This window comes from Theropithecus gelada, chromosome 3 (assembly GCF_003255815.1).
Source record: "Theropithecus gelada isolate Dixy chromosome 3, Tgel_1.0, whole genome shotgun sequence".
NCBI lineage: Eukaryota > Metazoa > Chordata > Mammalia > Primates > Cercopithecidae > Theropithecus > Theropithecus gelada.
This window is the reverse complement of record NC_037670.1, coordinates 119749787-119770849: the sequence shown is the minus strand read 5'-3', so window position 1 is coordinate 119770849 and position 21063 is coordinate 119749787. Positions and strand designations below refer to the sequence as shown.

Below are 21063 nucleotides of genomic sequence, written 5' to 3'. Positions count from 1 at the left end.
TAAGTTTGGGAGCATCCATCCTAACATTTCCTAGAGAATTTTAAATGTTCTTAATGGTTTTGTTTTAACTCAAATCACTGGCAATATTTCTATACCAAAAGGTTCTTATTCTTTCTTTCACTCACTCACTGAAGTAATATTGTCTGTCCCTTTAAACTGGTATGTGGAGGCAGACATAAGGAAGAAAAAAATAGAGGTTCATAAAGCATTCAAAAGAAGCTCCTCATGGAGGAAGGTGTTTAAAAACCAGAAACATGGGCAGAAATGCTTTAATTTACAAAATAGATGTATTTCTGAAAAAATGTGTGAAGTAAACATTCAATTATATAATATATTGAAGCAGAAAGCTCTGAAGTATACTGAGAGAAGCCACAGAATCAGAAGTCATGTTCTAGTTTCTAATCCTGGCTCTGCTTCATTAGCCTTATCCAAGTCACTTACACTCTCTGAACCTGTTTCCTCACCCAAAATATATGGGTAATTTTCTATCTGCTCCAAGTACTTCACCGGATTATGAGGATCAATCAATAATACAATTTTTGAAAAGTGTTATAATAAATAATTACTTGCCAAATAAAGAATGCTTTTCAAAAAAAAAGAAGAAAAGTATTTTTCACTTCAAAAAGCTTACAATCTTGAAAAGAAAAATAAGACATACTCAACCAACCATTAAAAACAGTAGAATGCTTTTACAAATAAGATGAATATAGTTTCAAAACTAATCACAGAAAAGAAAAAACTATTTCAAAATTCAATTTATAAAATGTTTCAATATATTTGGATAAGTTTAAGCAAATAAAATTAAGTACTACCAGCACTAATATATCAATGAGAAAATGAAATAAGGTAGAATAATTTTCTCAAAGTCAAATACTGATACAGCTTGGAATTCCAGTACTATCTGAGTCTGTAGTGCAATTTCATATGAGATCATTTACATGCAAACCAGATCAAACTTATTCAATGATCATAAAAAAATAAATGCATTTAAACTTGAAATAGCAAATTATATACTACTGTTGATCTTAGCATTCTGGTTTTTATCTATTTCCTTGTTATCTACATATTTTCAATTTCACTTTTAGCTAATGTGGAATTTTATTTACTTTCCACTTTTAAAATAAATGCTTGAAATCTTTATTATGAGATTGCTAGTAAGGCATTTGTATATATTTAATCTAGAATTTGTTTAGAATCAAACATATGTGGAGGCATGTTGAGGGAATAGTCAACCATGGCAGAACTATTCTCAGATTTGGAAGAGGAAATAGATTTATCATGGATCCTGCTATGTAGGCATCGCTTAAGCAAATAAGTTATTTACTGATAGACAAGAAAAATACATTGTCTATGTTTTTAAATCATTATTTATATAAGTTATTTCAAAACTCATTTGATATGTTAACAATTTTCAGGTTACTTCCATTAAAAAAAAAAAAAAAAGCAAAAAGAATAGATAAAATGAAGATCTGATAGCCCCCAATTTGAGATGACTAGATATTTTCCAACCAATTGATATTTATGTATGCTAGTTTATATGTGTGTTACCCAAAACTTAAAATCATAAATTAAGTTCTGCAATAGTTCTATTAGATGCAATATCCGGAAGCAAAATTTCATGAGATTTTAGTTAGATTTGCTAAATATTTTATAAATTTTCATTGGTTGACTTCTGTACACTATCTATTTCAATTCAATATGTATATTGTCAATTGCATTCAGTCATTTAAGACTCACCCATATGAGCTCTTGATGTTTTTATAAATTAATTTTTAAGAACTGGCTTGATTCCAAATAAACATTACAAGACAATGGTGGCAATGACAGCGACACCAGGTCTATGTATAACTTTGGCCTTTATACATTTGAAACAGATTTTAATTAGTACTCAGGAAATTCATCTCATGAATCTTGCCTCCTTTACTGGTGAACTTGGAATCAATTGTAAGTGAAGGAGCAGAGGTTTATTATTTACTGAAAAAGGAAGCAAGTGTTTAGTCTGTGTGTGTATGATGCACTCATGAAAAATAACATCCAGAAAATTAGTATTGTGGAAGTCTGAAAATTATTCTAGCCAAATAATGACTATATACACATATGTATTTATTCATATATGTATATATGCACATATAAATTTACATATATGTGTGTGTATGTATGTATAAATGAATATGTATGTATTAGAGAAGTGGCACGACAAGTCATTTTCGAAGTTTTTAGTGCTCTACCAATTCTAAAGATATGAGGTATATTTCCCATAAAAGCATCAAACATCCTTACCAACTTGATGTGAACTCTAACGATTTCAACATACTTCTTAAATCAGTAAATTTTTGCCTTATGTGATAAATGTTTTTGTGTCTGTAAATGATGTTTCCATATAGCATTGCATATTTTTTTCATAAAATTTTTACTTTTATTGGTACTAATGTGGATAACCTAGAGACAAATGTATTCGTTCGCATTAAATGGGAATAATCATCCAGTTAAACCAAAAGGAACCCAATAAAATTGTGAATTCTTCAGATTTACTGTAATAAAAATCAAAACAAAATTGACAAATGAATTTCATTCTACTCAAACTTCCATAAGAAAAAAAGAAACATATTTAAATTAAATGTTATTTTCTCTTAACAGTCCCATACAATATAGATCTTCAAGAATGTGTTTTCATTTCTTTGTTCATTGTAGCCATTCCTTCTAATAGCAACATATGTAACTACGGTGGAATGGTAAACTTAATGTTGCCAAATTTTCTTCCTACTTTATACAATGAAATGAATCATGAGAAACCTCATGGTTGAAAAGCCTTAAAATAAGTAATACGGTAGGTACACATTCGGATTTCCTGACTGTATTTTACTTTACAGGTGATATTTCAATCTCACACGCGAGGTCAAAATTAAGATGGTGTAACACATTATAAACTGACTTCTCCACCCTCAGTGTGGCACTCAGCCTTTGAGTGGATTCTGGATGATAGTAACCATATGTGGGCCAAGAAATGTAGAAGGGGCAGGTTAGCCAAAGGATTTTTGTGGATAGAAATATGCTCACATTCCAGCTATCTCTGCTCTGTGGCTCCTGGGGAACATCACAAACCCAGTGAAATTCCCAAGTATGGAGGTGTTTTTTTTGTTTGTTTGTTTGTTTTTTTAACCAAAATGGTGGTAGTAATCCACCTCTTAACATTTTGAATGGCAATTCCTACAAACTGATTTTTATTTTAAATGTTGGAGCCCTCTCATCTACCCAAGTAATTCTACAGAAGATTATATAAACAAAAAAAGAAAGTGCTCTTAATTTTTAAAAATTATCTTATAAATTATATGCCACAGAAGCACAGAAGTATCTCTAAATTTTCACTAAAACTTATTAACATGCAAATGTGTATAAGTTTAATTATCTTACCTTCTTTTAGGAAAAATTCTTAATTCCTGAGGTACATGTGTTTAGTCCAACTTGTTATTGTAAGTACCTGGACACTTTAAATACCCTATAAAAATAAGTTTATTCTTAAAATTTAATATAAATCAAACAATTACCAATCAATTAATATATGCTCCACTTAATTAAAAGTCAGTTTAAATTTCTTCAAACAACCCCTCTGTCTTGTGTGGGATAATGTAATGTATGAAGGTAAAGGAATTATGGAAAGCAGGTACTGAATTTTGCAAACATTTTACTCTGGCTCATCCAAACAAATGACACTTTGTAATCACTAATCGGATTTGATGTACTTTGAAATAATTCATTATTTAGGCTCTGGCTCTACTAAAGAATAACTGATTTATTTGAGAATTAGGTGAAACACTAACATGTTCTATTGATTTGCCCATAATACTATGATGTCATTAACATTTGTCACCGCTGATGATGAAAGGCTCACACTGACAACCCAGCTAAGCAGTAATTTCATGGCACTGTTAGTGAGTAACCGGATTTCACTTTAACAAAAGCTTTTCCTCTTTTTCTGGATAAAGGAAATATACCGAATATTTAAAGTAAATAGAAATTTTAAATAATTGGATTTTTCAAACGTGAAATTTTAAAAGTGCTTTGGAAAACTTCACTATACTAAAATAGATGCTTTGTAACATTAGTTGTACACATTTCATAGTTGAATAAATAATGTAAACAACTTAGAAAAGAAAATAAAGACAATTCAAAGCTGGGCCAAAGAATTAACATATTTGACAAAAAAGTAAAATTTGGTGAAAACAAAGTATGCAATGGAAGTTCATTAGCTAACTTATTAACCTTATTAAATATTTTAATCTTATTAAAGTAAAAAAAAAAAAGATACAGGTTCTAAAGTAGTGTGTCTTTCCAATCCTTGTTTTTTTCTTACTGTACTATTTTGAGAAATATAGAATATTTCTATATTACCATATATTTAAAAATAGAATATATTATCCTATATGCATTTTTCAGCAGACATTTATTGGATCTCTTACGCTGTGATAGGATTAGATAAAATTTAGTGAATTAATTTAAGCAAATAATTTATGCTAGGTGTATAGGTAAGTTATCAGAAAATGGTACCCCAAATGTATATGCAAGCATTTAAAACTCAAATGTCAATACCATACCAAACATCCCTTGGATACATGCATCATGAGATGGTGAAATTATTTGAAGCTAGTGATTAGATGAAAAACAAGTTCTTTGTGGGAGAGGAGTCAATCAACTGAGGAACTAGAATTTTTGAAGACTCATCTGGGTGGTTATTAGAATTACTATAATATATGACAAGAATGGAGTTCAAGAGACTGACAGTAAGCTACAGCTAAAATCTTAACAGAAGAGGAGAAGGGGCCCGAGGTTGGTGGAAGATTTTTCTAAGGGGTAGTAGCAGAGTAGCAGAGAATATCTACTGATGTCTGGAGAACATAGCTAGGAGATTTCAGGGTAGAGAAATGGTACTGATCAGGAAGTGGCACTGAGGAGCAAAGAACGTTATACCAATCCCAATCTCAGTAACTTAAGTGGAGTGTGAGAAAAATATCACTTTTTCAAGCCTGTAATCCCAGCACTTTGGGAGGCCGAGACGGGTGGATCACAAGGTCAGGAGATCGAGACCATCCTGGCTAACATGGTGAAACCCCGTCTCTACTAAAAATACAAAAAACTAGCCGGGCGAGGTGGCGGGCGCCTGTAGTCCCAGCTACTCGGGAGGCTGAGGCAGGAGAATGGCGTAAACCCGGGAGGCGGAGCTTGCAGTGAGCTGAGATCCGGCCACTGCACTCCAGCCTGGGCAACAGAGCGAGACTCCGTCTCAAAAAAACAAAAAAACAAAAAAACAAAAAAAAGAAAAATATCACTTTTTTTTTTTTTTTTTTAGTTGGAGTTTCACCCTTGTCGCCCAGGCTGGAGTGCAATGGCGTCATCTCAGCTCACTGCAACCTCCGCCTTCCAGGTTCAAGAAATTCTCCTGCCTCAGTCTCCCAAGTAGTTGGGATTACAGGCACCTGCTCCCACACCCGGCTAACTTTTGTATTTTCAGTATAGACGGGGTTTCACCATGTTGGCCATGCTGGTCTTGAACTCCTGATCTCAGGTGATCCACCTGCCTCAGCCTTCCAAAGTGCGGGATTACAGGCGTGAGCCACCACACCCAGCCAAAATATCCACCTTTTAAAAGTCAGTGTCATCAGGCTTCATTTGGGGTGATGATAAGGGGGAAATATACAGAAGTGAAAGATAAAAGGGCTTTGTTGTTGAGTTCCAGAGAGGACAGTGAAAGAGTATCCAGAGACAGAGAAAATTAGAGGATGAGGATTAGAGTCTTAGGGATCAGGAATGACTTGGAAGTTCTGAGTTCCTTCTGGTGACTGACATAAAATGAGAAAATGAACATGATGAGTTAAGTTCTAATTTTTCCTAAGCAGACAATAGTGATGAGGCTATGGAGGTCAGTGGGAACAGAGAGATGGTTGTAAGGTTATGTCAGGAGTGTTCAGATTGTTCAGGTGTCCACTTAACTCTTGAGGATGGGCTTCTCTGACACAGCAAAGGGTGTGTAAATTCCTCTTGACTTCTACTGATGGACCCCTCTAGTCTAGCAATGGGTCAGCCTTTCTCCCTTGATCCTAACCAGCGGTGGCCTGTAGAACATATACCACGCGCAGGCTTCTTTCTGACATACTCAGTGTTATGAAATGACAGGATAGAAGGAATTCCAGTATTCATTTGCTTGGGACGGTCAGGGCAGTCTTCTGTATTGGTAACATTTTATCTGAGACCTCAAGGAAGACTATGCTGATATTTTGAGGAAGTGTTTACTAAACCGAAGGGGCAATAAATACAAAGACCCTGAGGCAAGATCATGAATTGACTATTCCAGAAACAGCAATAAAGTCAGCAAGCAATGCGTGAGAGAAGGGTGATGAGAGAAATATGAAGATGTAAAATAAAATATGGTTATAAATATAAACCAAATTTAAATGATAAGAAAATCAACTGCAAACATTGGCAAGATCTATAAAATACAATTCTTATTTTAAAAAAGTGTATTGATCAAATCAAAATATTGTAGAAAACATACATAAGCTATGTTAAATATAATTAAAATAACCTAATTACACAATGGAGGTTTCAACTATTTCAGGTATCTCCATTCCATATTGACTCAATGCAGTCATCATGTTGGTCGAAAATATCACTCTAATACACAGAATATTGTTGAATTCAGTCCTGTAATGATAATTAGAATATACATGTCTGACGAGAAAAAATATACATCTTCTCTAATAATGTAGAGAATCTGCTGGTACAAATGAGTTTTTCACCTATTTTTGGGGAAATTATGTGAGCCAAGCAGGTACCGGCAGATACAAAATAACTGATTCAACCCGACAGTCTTTTTCTTTGTTTGTTTTAATTCACACCATATAATTTTTCTTTTAAAAAAAATCTGTCAAAAGAGGTTCCATTAGTGTCAGGTAAAGATTCCTAACAAGCATACTTTTCACTTGTTCTAAATGATAGTAAAAAGTAAAACTTAAATGGGAAACTCCTACTACAAATAGATGATAATTCTTTATCTTATCTATTTCTTTTCTTTGATCCTGGTGTTCTCCTGGAAATTCTAAAGGAGTTGTGACTTAGACAAATCTGATGTCTGCTAGTTCTTACAGGGCCGTACTAAGGACAAATAAAATATTATGCTTTCTGCTGTACTTGTTTTCATTAAGCCATGATTTACTAGCAGTTAGAACTGCAACTTACACTGGTCATTTTCTTTTAAAATAACATAGTGAAATTATTGGAAAGACTTAAAGCTGTCATTAATATTGCTAGAAAAGTTCATTCCAAATTTAAAATATTTCCCTCTCTTTCTCTTCTCTCCATCCATTTCGCCTTCCATTTGTCTCTCATGAGAGGGTGGGAAGATGAGGTAATTTGGGCAATAGATACAAATAAATTAAAAATGAATCAATTAAGGTTTAATTTCATTTCACATGCAGATTTCCAAGTGATTTTTATTAGAATTAGTAGATGTAATATATATATTTTTATATAATGTTATATATTATTATATTTCTAATATATAATATATAATAACATATAATATTATATATATTATATAAATATATATATTTCTAATGGCTTGAAGTTGTTATACTGAATATTGAATGTATACTAAAATTATATAAATTTAAGTAATTTCAAACAATCTTATCTTTAAACATGCAATTTCAATATTTTATTAATAATCTGAAAATACTTTTTAAACATACTATATCAGGCAAGGTTTCAGGTGCAAAATTAAATTAGACATGCAACCAAAATATAACCTTTTAGCTGGCTGGGACTTGTTTTTTAGTTGCTTCCATACCCTCAGTGAATAGAACAGTGCCTTCAGGGAGTTACATTAAAAAATCTCTAACGAATATACATTTTATGTGAATGTCTCTATTAGAATAAGTGTATTTATTTGAGTAAATGAAGGAATGTGTTCCCATCTCCTTTCCTCTGTTTTACAGAGGGAGTCACACAAATAAAGTTAGTACATTGTAGTATGTGATGAGTATAACGATGGCCATATATACTGAATGCTTAGCAAATGTAGAAGTAAGAATCTAAATCAGATTACAGGGATTTTTGTGCTCCCAAGTCTATGAAGAGAAGATTAAAGATGAATGGTAAAGATTTATGGTACACACTTCAGGGGTTGAGATGTACCTTAGGCACCATAGAACATTGCTCAAGGAAGGCAAGTACACTTTTCCAGTACCCAGAAAAGTATTTAAATTTTGAAAAATGCTTTAGTTTCTATTAAAAAAGATATGCAAATTAAAAACTAAGAAATTTTAGCTAAATGTCTATTAATTTACCCCCAAACCTATCAGTTGCTCAACTGAAACCTTTTCATAGTGAGATTTTCTCCCTTTGCAAGTATCTCTCAATATGCATAATAATTATTTTTTAAGATTACGGACAATTGTAATGAAGTGAAAACACACATTTATAAAATGTTTTCCAATTTTTGCAAACATGAAAACCCATAATGTTTAATACTGGGCAAAGGTAAATTTTCATATATTTAAAATATTATGGGGTGACGCCACCAAAACAAAGAAATGACACCTAGGACATCAGAAGACCTACAACACCTCTGTATCATCTTGTCTTATACTGCCTCTGATGCAGGCTGAAAATAAATGTAATTGGTCTTGAATGTGTATGGTATCTATCTTTTAAGTAAGCAACTTCTAAACCTAATTTGTTGTTGATGGTCTCTAGAGTAGAAACCTGAAACTCAAAATTTGATCATTTTTTATTTCTCAGTGAGATCATAAAGAATATACAAATAGAAAATTAACATATGTGTCCTTCAGTTAAGATTCTTTAGGAAAATTGCTGCCTTAAATAAAGTTCTTAGTGCCTTTTTCCACAGACTTTACATCAGCCTGGAAAAATTTCTTGGGACAGTTTTTGTTCATGAAAAGGTCATGAAGAAAGTCCCAGTGGTAAAAGATCGTTCCTGAAGGTTTTTAAAAAAATTACACTGAAACAATATTTCCCTTAGAAAATAAACAGAAATTCTATAAACTATCATACAACATATATTTAAATGTTTGAGTTTATTCATATATGACGATCTTGTAAACTTTCATACATATGTATTTTATAATATATACACATTATTTACATGTATATATAACTTATGGAAACGTACAGTATTAAATACAAAATGCATATCCACAACACATATGCATATGTACACATTTGTGTGCTTGTACACACATGCGTGTACACATAGATGCTTTGGAGAATCCTTAGTTGATTTGCATATGCTTTGCTATCATTTTAACTTGGTAACCTTTGAACCTAAATCACTCAAGTGCCCAAGTGTTCAGTACCACCAACATTTCTGGAATCCCTATTTCTTTCAGAAGATATTTTGATGTTCTAGTATATATATATACACACACACACACATATATGTTACATATTATATATAATATTTATTATATATGTGTATACATATGAATGTGTATGTATATTATATATGTGCGTGTGTGTATATATATATATTTCCTTATTCTGAATATATGACTCCTGATAAGAGAGTCTTTCTTGACTACAATTATGAACCTTGGTACACTCCCTATTTTGGAACCTTCCTAATGCTTGCAATGTCTCCTATTCTAAAATTATTTGCAGTATAGTTTTATTATTCTTCTCTTTGAAATATTATGTATAAAATATTTCTCTTTAATCACAGTATCCACTTGACTCTAATTACATCATGCATTGGTATTTGTCATTGTTTTTTGAGAATATCAGCTTGATGATTTTTGTTTGTTTGTTTGTTTGTTTGTTTGGAGACGGAGTCTCGCTCTGTCTCCCAGGCTGGAGTGCAGTGGCTGGACCTCAGCTCACTGCAAGCTCCGCCTCCCGGGTTTACACCATTCTCCTGCCTCAGCCTCCCGAGTACCTGGGACTACAGGAGCTTGCCACCTCGCCCGGCTAGTTTTTTGTATTTTTTTAGTAGAGATGGGGTTTCACCGTGTTAGCCAGGATGGTCTCGATCTCCTGACCTCGTGATCCACCCGTCTCGGCCTCCCAAAGTGCTGGGATTACAGGCTTGAGCCACCGCGCCCGGACCCCTGATGATTTTTAAATACTTATTTTTTTCTGAAGTTCTGTTGTCGTCCTAAGCCACAGAATCCAATTTTGAAAGTAAAACGGCTAAAAATCACAGGAAGAGTAAAACTATCCTTCTATAAGTGCTCTCACGTAAGCTATTTGTTTTGTAATTCTGTGAAAACAAAAATATTGACTCATAGTTCTTTGAGAATAAATCAAGTTAATTACTTAGTTTCCTCCTCTGTGGTCTTAATCATTTTTAACAGTAGGCTTTCATTCTTTAAATTATCTGATAAGAAACTGGTATTGTTTTTCTTCTTCAGTAGGATGGCACCACATACAGCTTTACACTTAAGGTAATAGATAAAACTGTGCTCGTTGAATGAGTTTATGATAGCAAGGTCTTGAGGTGTATGCCCAAATATGTCTTATGATGAGTGAAAAGGGATTATCATTTTACAAATATAATACTCAACATTTATACCTTCCTATGTGTGTATGATAGCTTCTCAAGTTCATTCTAAAATTGGTCTGTATCCTAGACACTTTAATAGCCTGATGTGTATAAAATCCTGTCAGAATTCAGTCAGTGAGTCTATCTAGTTTTGCAATTAGATAAAGAGATAACATTTTAATTAAGGCAGAGATCATCATAATCAATGATTTAGTTCTTTGGTAACATCAGAGATGTAAACATTACAAACAGACATCCGTGCAATAGGATTAGACTTGCCACACTACTGATTTTACACTTAGTCATATGACTTATGTAGGGTAATGGGACATGACTACAAGTAACCTGTGCCACATCCGAACAGAGGTTTTAAGAGCCAGCTCATTGTTCTGCTCTTGCTCTTTTCTTTCTGCCATGAGACTAGTATATCTCAGATGGGGTTGGTTCTCATTTTAGAATGATGGTGCAGAGCCAAAGCTGTCCATGATAGACATATAGCGTGTGCAATATATAAACTTTGTTGCAATAAGTTATATAGATAGATGTTGAGATCATTCGTTACCATAGTATGACTCATTCTAGACTCACTGAACTATGCAATATAAAGTGCACAGATGCAAAAGGTGTATAGAATACAGCATATCAGAGACAATAGTCACTTTTGCTCAATCAAGCAATGCTTATTTTAGACAGGATTGACTTTATGCTGTGTCTACGTTAATACCTCAAGAATTTGAGGAAATTGCCAGCTAAGACTCTATTAGAAAGCCATTTTTCAGTACAAGCTGGTTTTCTTTAAATATAAATGAGAGGAAAACAATGAAAAACTAATGAGGAAAGTAATTTGATTTGTTTTAATCTCATAATAAATCCAACATAGTACTATAAAATCATGAAGAATAAATAACAAATTAACTGAAAATACTATCTGGAGAGCTTTCGGTTTGCTATGAATAATTTTCTACTCACTGTTCTAGCTGGTGGAATGAGATCAGCAAGCCAATCATTTCCAGAAGGGTAATTAACCTTACCAAAATCAAACTCCAAAAGATCAAACATTGTATCAAGTTGAAATTTAAAGATTATAAATGTAATCAGTAAATTTGTCAGATCACTGAACAGGTATGATATGGAACAGCAGACGATTAGGCTGGAGAGGACATGAAATATTCTCCTCCAGATTTTTCTAACTTTTGAAACTCTTAATTTCATTAATGACACTACAACTGCAGGCACAGACCCCATGAAGGGAAGATCACAATATGTAAGAGTCTACACATTTTGTATGTCTCCTTGGATACATACATACATATTGGACTGACACAATAACAATACACAGGATTTTGAGCTCTATTTTTAAAATAGCAGGTATGATATTAAGTCATATAATCATAGGATAGAAACAAATAATAAAAGATCATCTAGATGGTCTCTGGTTAAAAGCAGACTTCAAATAGTTTATCTCTTTCTAAACTAATTATGTAAGAAATCTTTGGTGATTTAAAAAAAAAAGAAATCTTTGGTGATTTAAATCTTTCTCAGATTTTATCCTCTCTTAAAAAAAGATGAAACTGATAAATGCAATAAACTACATATTCTTGTTCTAAATAACTACATTTAGCAAATGTTTCAGTAGATATGTGGTTAAGAATTTCTGGTGAGGGGCAGCAAAAAAATTCATAAAATTTTGTAAAATCTTATTTCAATTACATTCAAATAGATTACTGCGATAACTATGTTTTATAGTAAGATGTTTTGATGCTATTTAATTTTAACTACAAATTCACCCAATATTATTAATCTAAATATATTCATTGAATAAAATTGTAGGGAGTACTCTTTTTCATATTTTATGATTTTAGCATTTTTGTATTACTGATATATATATATTTTGTTTTTAATATTTTGTCTTTCTTCCTCTAATTCTATTTCCTTTTCTCTTTTGTTATTTAGAAAAAGAATGGGAGCAGTGGTGCACATCTGTAGTCCCAACTACTCACAAATTTGAGGCAGGATGATTTCCGATGACCAGAAGTTCACTTGAAGGCCAGCCTGCACAATATAGGAAGACACCATCTCAAAAAAAAAAAAAAAAAAAAGGAAAAAATAATGCTCCCTGTTTTCAAACTAAACTTCTTTTATCATCTTTTTTCATTTTAATTTGAGAAGAGTTAACTGTGATAAATTGCTCAAATTAGAAAGACCACTGGTTACTTTACTATGTATAATTTTTAACTTGCAGCATAACTATTGTAACCAAATTAAATCCAAAGTAAGCACCAATATAAAGAGTTACTTGGAAATAAATTAGTTAATATTTTCAAGTAATAATACTTTAAAATCCTAAAAATGAAAAAAGGAGTTATTTCACAATGCACAGAACGAAGGTACACAAAGTAAAAATTCACTTACAAACATACAAAAACTTCTTAGTTTTTGGATCATACATTGTATATTACAACCCTATGAAGTCCACCATTAACAAGATAAAAGAGGTGGTGTAAGTCTATATATCAAAATTATGCTTGGAAGCATTAAGAGAGGAGATAGAGATAGAGAGAGAAAGAGAGAGAGAGAGAGAGAGAGAGAGAGAGAGATTTACCATTTAGGAGCTCCTGTGAATCTTCTCTCCTATTACTTGATGATATTTTTATAAAGTGGATTTTTGTAAATTTTCCATAATCACATTGTATTACTTTATTTTAAAGCTATAATCCAGAAGCAGATTTCTTTTTCCAAAACTGCTAGTGGTCAAAGAAAATAAAGGACAAGGAGAGGTTGTGGGGTGCCCACAATCAAGCCGATTAAACTGCAGGATATGCGGTTTGTCAAAAACCTTTTTGCTGCCTCACATTTTCTAAAAATGGAAAAGGTGAAGCTTTCACAAATAGCAGACTCCAAATAAACCAGTACACCCAGCGCAAAGCTTGTGATAACAGCAAAACATTATTTTTTTTCACACATTAGGAAATTCTACTATTAGCTGGTAACCATCACCATAATAGGACACTTCTACATATTAATGTGAGATTTGGCTTAATGGACTCTAAAAACTCTTTCTATCCCTCAGGCTATATTTGTCCCAAAGAGGCATAGTCACAATGTAGCCTTGAGGGACTTTTATACAAAACTTATAGGAGTATACAGATTCTTTCCTTGGAAGGGAAAAATACAAAACAAAACTGGGTCACTAATGGTGATTGTTAGTACAGTAAAGCTAAGAACACTCGTTTACTCTTTCTTCTTCGTTTTATTTTCTGTTTTACTCTCTGATTTTCTAGAGATAGAAGTACTGTGTGTAGAGAATCCAATATGGACTATATGATAGTCACACATGATGCTATGTATCTGTGACAGCATACTCTATCAAAATTCATTTATTTCTGTCCATCACCCTATCTAGGTGTTGAAGTAATAGTCTAAGGCTTTTTATATGTGTGTGGAATAGAGCTTTATCATAAGATAGCTTTCTTCTTTTTATATTTTAACTTATATTTTTACAAAATCTTTCTTTACCTAAATATCACTATTTCTCAGCTTAAAATATTAAAAGCAAATATGACATGATTTTATTGATATTATTCTTCATTTTTCCAGGTGTCTGCTTTTCCTATTATAAAATTTGTGGTATATTTCACATTCACTATACTTGACTACTCCTTGTCTCAACATATTTCATCAGTTATTGTGGTTGCTGAGTTGCCAATAAATTATTTAAACGAAATAACTGTTCTCTGGTGGACAGCATTTCTTAGGAAAAACTCCATGAAAATGAAATTACTTTAGGAAGTCTTGAAAACACAAAGCAGTATTAAAAGTATCTGATTTCTAGGTAAGCTTTGAAAAAAATATGATTTTAGGTATATTTGTTTCTTAAAATTCAATTTATCTAGAAACAACTGGTGTATTGTTATGCCATAAAAATAGCATGAAAAATAAAATAAGCAAAAGAAAACAAAAAAAGAGAGAGTTGTCCCTAAAATGTTTTTAGGTCATATCTAAGCCTCCATTTTTTAATCCATTAAAATTAATAAACAATAACAAATTTTTAGGCTTTTAGTATAATATTGTTCTTTTTAAACATTTAAAATAAAAGAAAAATATGCACTTAAAAATAAAAATATACATTTTCATATCTAGTACCATGATTGCTTTAGCTATTACATGTTAATAGCAAATTGATAATCACCAACTAACTTAATAATGATGATTTGTGATGACAATTTTGAAACATAGTCTAAATAAGGAAGCCATGAAACATTCTGTATTTACAACTTGTGTGAATAAATGATTTATTTGTTTTATACTCAATGAGATTTATAGAATAGAGCCAATGGATCAGTGGGCATAAAAAGCCTTTCCTGTACACTTGTATTACTCAATAATATTTTTCAACAGCCACTCTTATCTTGTGACTTGGGTGATAATATGCAATCCCATCATACCCAGATTATACATTTAGGTATGGTCTTGGGAATGCATTGCTTAATGTATTTATGTAAATGGCTATCACAAATGATATAAACACACCAGATAACACAAATAAACAAGGCTAATGAAACAGTAACCTTAATTTCAAGGGACTTATTGTCTCCTAATATACTACATAGATGTCGATTAGTGTAGTAATTCATCATGCATCAGTCATGGAGGCACAGAGGTAAGAATAACAGCAGCTACTCTTACTGGACATTTATTGTAATTCAAGGACTTTTCAAAGCACCTAATACCTATTGATTATTTTCATACTTACAACGTTTCAGTGAGTGTGTTGTTTTTAATTCACTGTACAGGTAAGAAAATGGAGGGAGATAAAGCTCAATGAATTTGGATAACCAGTGACAATATTAGAAAAGTATTCAACCTGATTGAAAAGATCCAGATCTTAATCAGGAGGCTCTGTGGACTTTGCATCAATGTTGTGATCAGGAACACGTAGAGGGAAAAGGAAACCTGGAAGAGTCAACAGACCAGAGTGCTCAGCTCATTGATGCTAGGCTCTAAGAACGGGCAATTTTTGTAAAAAATACAAATACATTTTTGTTGAGTAACTCTGGTGCACCAAACAGGAAGGGGGCACGGGGTAAAGAGGTAGATTATATCCAGGATTTACTTCAGTGGCATAATAATTTCCTTAACTTCCATCAGTAAAAATTACTAAGAATCCCAAGGCTTATTAGCCAGGAGATACACAGACCACCAAGAATTCCATGTAAAATTTGCCTGCTGGATGAACTTGCATTGGAAATTTTTTAAAATAACATTTAACTGAAGATTGGCATTTCCTTCATTTATAAAAATAGATAACAAACCACAGTGGCATTAGCAATATCTGTGACATTATCACCAAAATACATTGCAGATATTTTCATATCATATTATATTTCTTTTGTAAATCTTAAAATCTCATTTATACTCTCCACTTTTTGAAAGTTGTGTTATTAACAGGTCTTTCACCACACCCTCTTATTTAATGATTTAAATAAAAAGCACATGTATTACTAAATCACAAATTTGTATTTTTCAATACTTTTATAATTTTCACAATATAATGGATTTTCCTTGTAACACTATGTATTTTATATTATGCATTAAAAAATATCACCATTCTAAGAAGTGATTCAGAGAATTCACCACACTGCCAAAGACAAGAAAATAAATGATTTCTTGTTGCTAAACCCAAACTAGGAGCCCAGTTGATAGCAAGGACTTCAGTTGAATCACTTATCTGTTACCATATCTGAAAATGTCACACTTCTGTTTCTTACTTTCTGGGCCTACACTATAATTATGATAATGGAAACACTGATTCCCTTGACCACACATCAAGATAATTTGGTAAAAAATGTATATATCTCTGTGTGTGTGTGTGTGTGTATTATATATAAAAAATAATCCCCTTCCTTCCACAAGAAAATAATTTTTTGTCTCTGAATATTATAATGTATTGCCTTTTTTGTCCATCTTAGATTAATCGTCTGTGTGTAGGATTTTTGCTTACTCTATTAGGGTACAGTTAAAATAATAAGTTTCTTCCAGTACAATGAAAAAGTTAAGTTTCAGCAGGAATTCCTCCAAAATTTTCTAAAAGTTTATTTTAAAAATCTAAGTAGTTGTTTCCTATGCTAGCCTAATTATATATTTTATATTGCTAGCATCAACTACTAATATTACTGAATGCATGTCGTTGGAAATGTAGAATTATTTATTAAAAGTAAAAGTGAAATACAATTTCTTTTTTTCTTTTTTTTGAGACGGAGTCTCACTCTGTCACCCAGGCTGGAGTGCAATGGCATAATCGTGGCTCACTGCAAGCTCTGCCTCCTGGGTTCACGCCTTTCTCCTGCTTCAGCCTCTCAAGTAGCTGGGACTACAGGCGCCCGCCACCACACCCCGCTAATTTTTTGTATTTTTACTAGAGACGGTGTTTCACCGTGTTAGCCACGATGGTCTTGATCTCCTGACCTCGTGATCCGCCTGCATTGGCCTCCCAAAGTGATGGGATTACAGGTGTGAGCCACCGTCCCAGGCTGTGTGAAATATAATTTCATTTGCAAAAATAAACAAAGAGTTTAAGGTATTTTTGTTAGATCATTTTGGTCATAGAAGGGAAGTTTGTAATGTACTTTAGAAATAAATTAGGTATTTTTTTTTTTCTGCACATGGGTTATATCTCACTGTAAAAATATAAACTATGTATAATCGTCAAATTGCAATTATTATACAATGTGGAGTGTCATGATGTAGTGAGAGGGTAGGAGATTTGAAATCACATGAAATTTCTCCAAATTACTTGCTGTGTTACATTAGTGCAGGTTGCTTAATCTCTCTGTGCTTTCTTTCTTTCTTTCGTAAAATGAGTATGATAGTAATTTTCATGCAGAATTATTGTGAAGATGAAATGATAAGATATATGAAAATGTTTGACTCACTGGTGTGTTAAATATACTGTGGCCAAATTTGGTGAATTACCTCATATTAGCCCAATATGTATTTAGCTGAATTTTATTCTTTGTTGTTGACTTTAGGAAACAGTTCTTATTTGATAATAAGTTTGATTACAATCACAGTTTTCTAAATCTTAGTTTACCTTGAAAAAATCAAGTGATTTGGACACAATGTATGGAGAAGAACACATAGTTTGTAAATCTAAATCCAGTTGATAATTCTAATCCCATATCATAATCGTTAGTTCTCTATTTTGGTTAACTTTAACTGTATCATTGCAGATTTAACTCGACAAATATTTATTCATGAAAACTGCTCTTTATTGTATGTTTTTCCAAGTACATTACATGATTTGTGAAACAAAATGAACTATAATTATCACTAAAATTAAAATGTTAGGATAGTACTTTATGAAAGTTCAACAGAGACTAAATATAACACCATCTCTCTCCACAGCAAACTCAGCAATAAGCATAAGAAAGTAAAATACACAAGATCTAAGATCAGACTGCCTGGGTTGATGTAATTACTCTGCGACTAACCAGTTATGTGACCTTAGTTTAATTGTATGTAAAATGATACTAATACATAGCAATACTATGTACTGGTCCTTTCTCACATTGCTATGAAGAAATACCAGTGGGCTCACGCCTGTAATCACAGCACTTGGGATGCCAAGGCAGACAGATCATGAGGTCAGGAGATCGAGACCATCCTGGCTAACACAGTGAAACCCCGTCTCTACTAAAAATACAAAAAATTAGCCAGGCATGGTGGCAATACCTTTAGTCTCAGCTACTTGGGAAGCTGAGGCAGGTGAATTGCATGAACCTGGGAGGCGGAGGTTGCAGTGAGCCGAGATTACACCACTGCACTCCAGCCTGAGCGACAGAGCGAGACTATGTTAAAAAAAAAAAAAAAAAAAAGGAAATACCTGAGACTGCACAATTTATAAAGAAAAAGAAAAGCAGTTTAATTGACTCACAGTTCTGCATGGCTGGGGAGGTCTCAGAAAACTTATCATGGCAGAAGTCACCTCATCACAGGTGCCAGGATGGAGAATGAGTGCAAGTAGGGGAAATGTCAAACACTTATAAAACCATCAGATCTCATGAGAACTCACTCACTATCATGAGAACAGCATGGGGGAAACTCCCGCCGTGATTCCATTACCTCCCACCAGTTTCCGCCCTAGACATATGTAGATTATGAGGGTTACAATTCAAAGTGTGATTTGGGCGGGGACACAGAGCCAAAGCATATCATACTACTTACTCCGTAGTGTTGTGAGAATTAAATGAATTAATACTTGTAGAACAAATGCCTGTCACAAGCATCTCACAATACAATACACTTATTTTCTCACTTATCATCATTCATATTTTAATTATGGATGTGGCTTAGCTATGTCCCCAACCAAATCTCACCCTGAATTGTAATAATCCCCATGTGTCAAGGGCAGGGCCAGGTGGAGATAATTGAATCATGGGAGCAGTTTCCCCTATGCTGTTCTCTCGTGGTAGTGAATACGTTCCACGAGATCTGATGGTTTTATAAATGGGAGTTCCCTGCACAAGCTCTCTCTCTTGCCTGCTGCTATGTAGGATGTCCCTTTGCTCTTCCTTCATCTTCTGCCATGATTGGGAGGCCTCCCCAGCCATGTGGAACTGCGAGTCATTTAAACCTCTTTCCATTATAAATTATAAGTCTCAGGTGTGTTTCAGCAGCAGCGTGAGAACAGACTCATACAATTATTGTCAAGGAAAACATAACTTTTTAGAAAGATACAAAAAATATTATTTGAGGATTTAAAAAATGTGAAATCACATCAGTCATGTTTAAACTCCGTACAGACTTCTTGAAGGACTTTGCATTTGAGAAGAGGGGCTTCCATTTCTAATACTGAGGGAGAATAGCACGGCAGGTATGTGTGTATCCAGTAGAGCCACACTGCCTAGATTGGAAACTTGATTCTACCATTGCATTCACTGGACAAAATTTGGCAAACAACCACAACTGTGGCCTTCGTTTTTTACCCTGTAAAGTGAGGAAAATAATAGTACACCCCTTGTCAGTTTATAATGAAGATTAAATCACTATTTAAACGAACATGATCAAATACTATGATTAAATGGATAATAAATGCTTCATAAGTATTAACAACAATGCTTCCTTTAATGATCTCTGAAGATCAGCTACCAATAGATTGATATTAATTAAACTTATTGTGCATTTTGTTCTATAGTTTAATATTTATGTCAATCAAAAGTATCAATACTCAAGAGTACTTGATTTCCTCTTCAAAAGATGCAATTCACTGTGGTAGGGTTGCTAAAGTTTGCTAATATTCATGTTAGCAAATCTCTTAATCTGCATGTTTTTTGTCACTAATCACTACATAATCAAGTGTGCCACATATGACAGACAGATCACCTTCAGCTAAAGCAGAACGTAAGTACTATTCCTTTCTTATAAAGAAAACACTTCTCTGATGAAGAGAAATCATGCCATTTCCTGAGCAGAAGTTCACAAGGGGGTACTTGCAAAGTGAAAACAAGTCAATTTTGAGTGGAAACATAGGGAAAACTCGGAAGAAATAGTATAAAGTAAAAAAAAAAAAAAAAAAAAAAAAACTTCTTCCATGCTAAATATGACCCTTTCTTACAATGAACTATAGTTCTTTAAAAATGGAAAGCTTATTCTCTGATTATATTCTGTCATAAATCATATGGACAGATGTGCGCCTTAGTCATGCATCATGCTTGATTACCATCATTCAAGGTTTATGCAACACAGGCTGAGGATTTTATTTTTTAATTTAGAATTTAATTTTCTGATATTGTAACAGACAGAAAGTAATATCCCATGAATTTTTCTTTGTTATAGTACATCTGCACAATAGAAATATTTACATCAAACATCTTTCTTTGTGACTTTAAAATCATATATAAATCTGTTTATTCTCTTCTAAAGAGTAGCATATTTTAGTTTTTAAATGTGGTTTACAATAAAGTGTTTGAAAGTTTGTAATTATGTATTACCTTTCCTAGTTGTTAAAATAAATGGTAAATCAACACAATGTCAAAACGTGTAAATAAGTAAAATTATCTGAAGAACTAATGTTTAGCAGTGTGATGGCAGAGCCAATTTAAATTTTTGGCACAAAGTCAAGGATTTTAAAAAATTACAGTGTGTGTGAAGATCTTTCAAATATTGTTGAGCTACAGCAGCCTGACTTAGGTGGGTGGGATAAATCCATAGGATAGTTTCCTTCAAAAGCAAACTCTATAGGACCAGAGTAATCTATTGGAGTTTCCATTCAAATCTTGTTGATTAGTGCAAGTCAGAACTGTTACACAGAGAAGATTAACATGAGATTACTCAATATTTCTATTAGACAGAGTTCAGATTTGACATTGGTCATGGATATAAAGTTAATGCTGAATTGGCTTCGGAATTCCAACTCAAAGTTATCTGCCAGCTCCAATGAATGAACAAAAACAAGATTGTCATAAAGCAAAAAGAAAAGAACATATGGCTGAAACAAAACAAATGCTGTTTTT

The 21063-nt window shown here is 33.0% G+C and overlaps 1 protein-coding gene across 1 annotated transcript in view; it reads right to left on the bottom strand.

Moving 5' to 3' along the window:
- SEMA3A (semaphorin 3A) overlaps positions 1-21063 on the bottom strand; it is a 525967-nt gene that overhangs the window by 349571 nt on the left and 155333 nt on the right. Inside the window, exon 4 of the mRNA XM_025380281.1 lies at positions 3412-3496. The gene's annotated coding sequence lies outside the window, so the exon portion shown is untranslated. The remainder of the gene's footprint in view (positions 1-3411; positions 3497-21063) is intronic.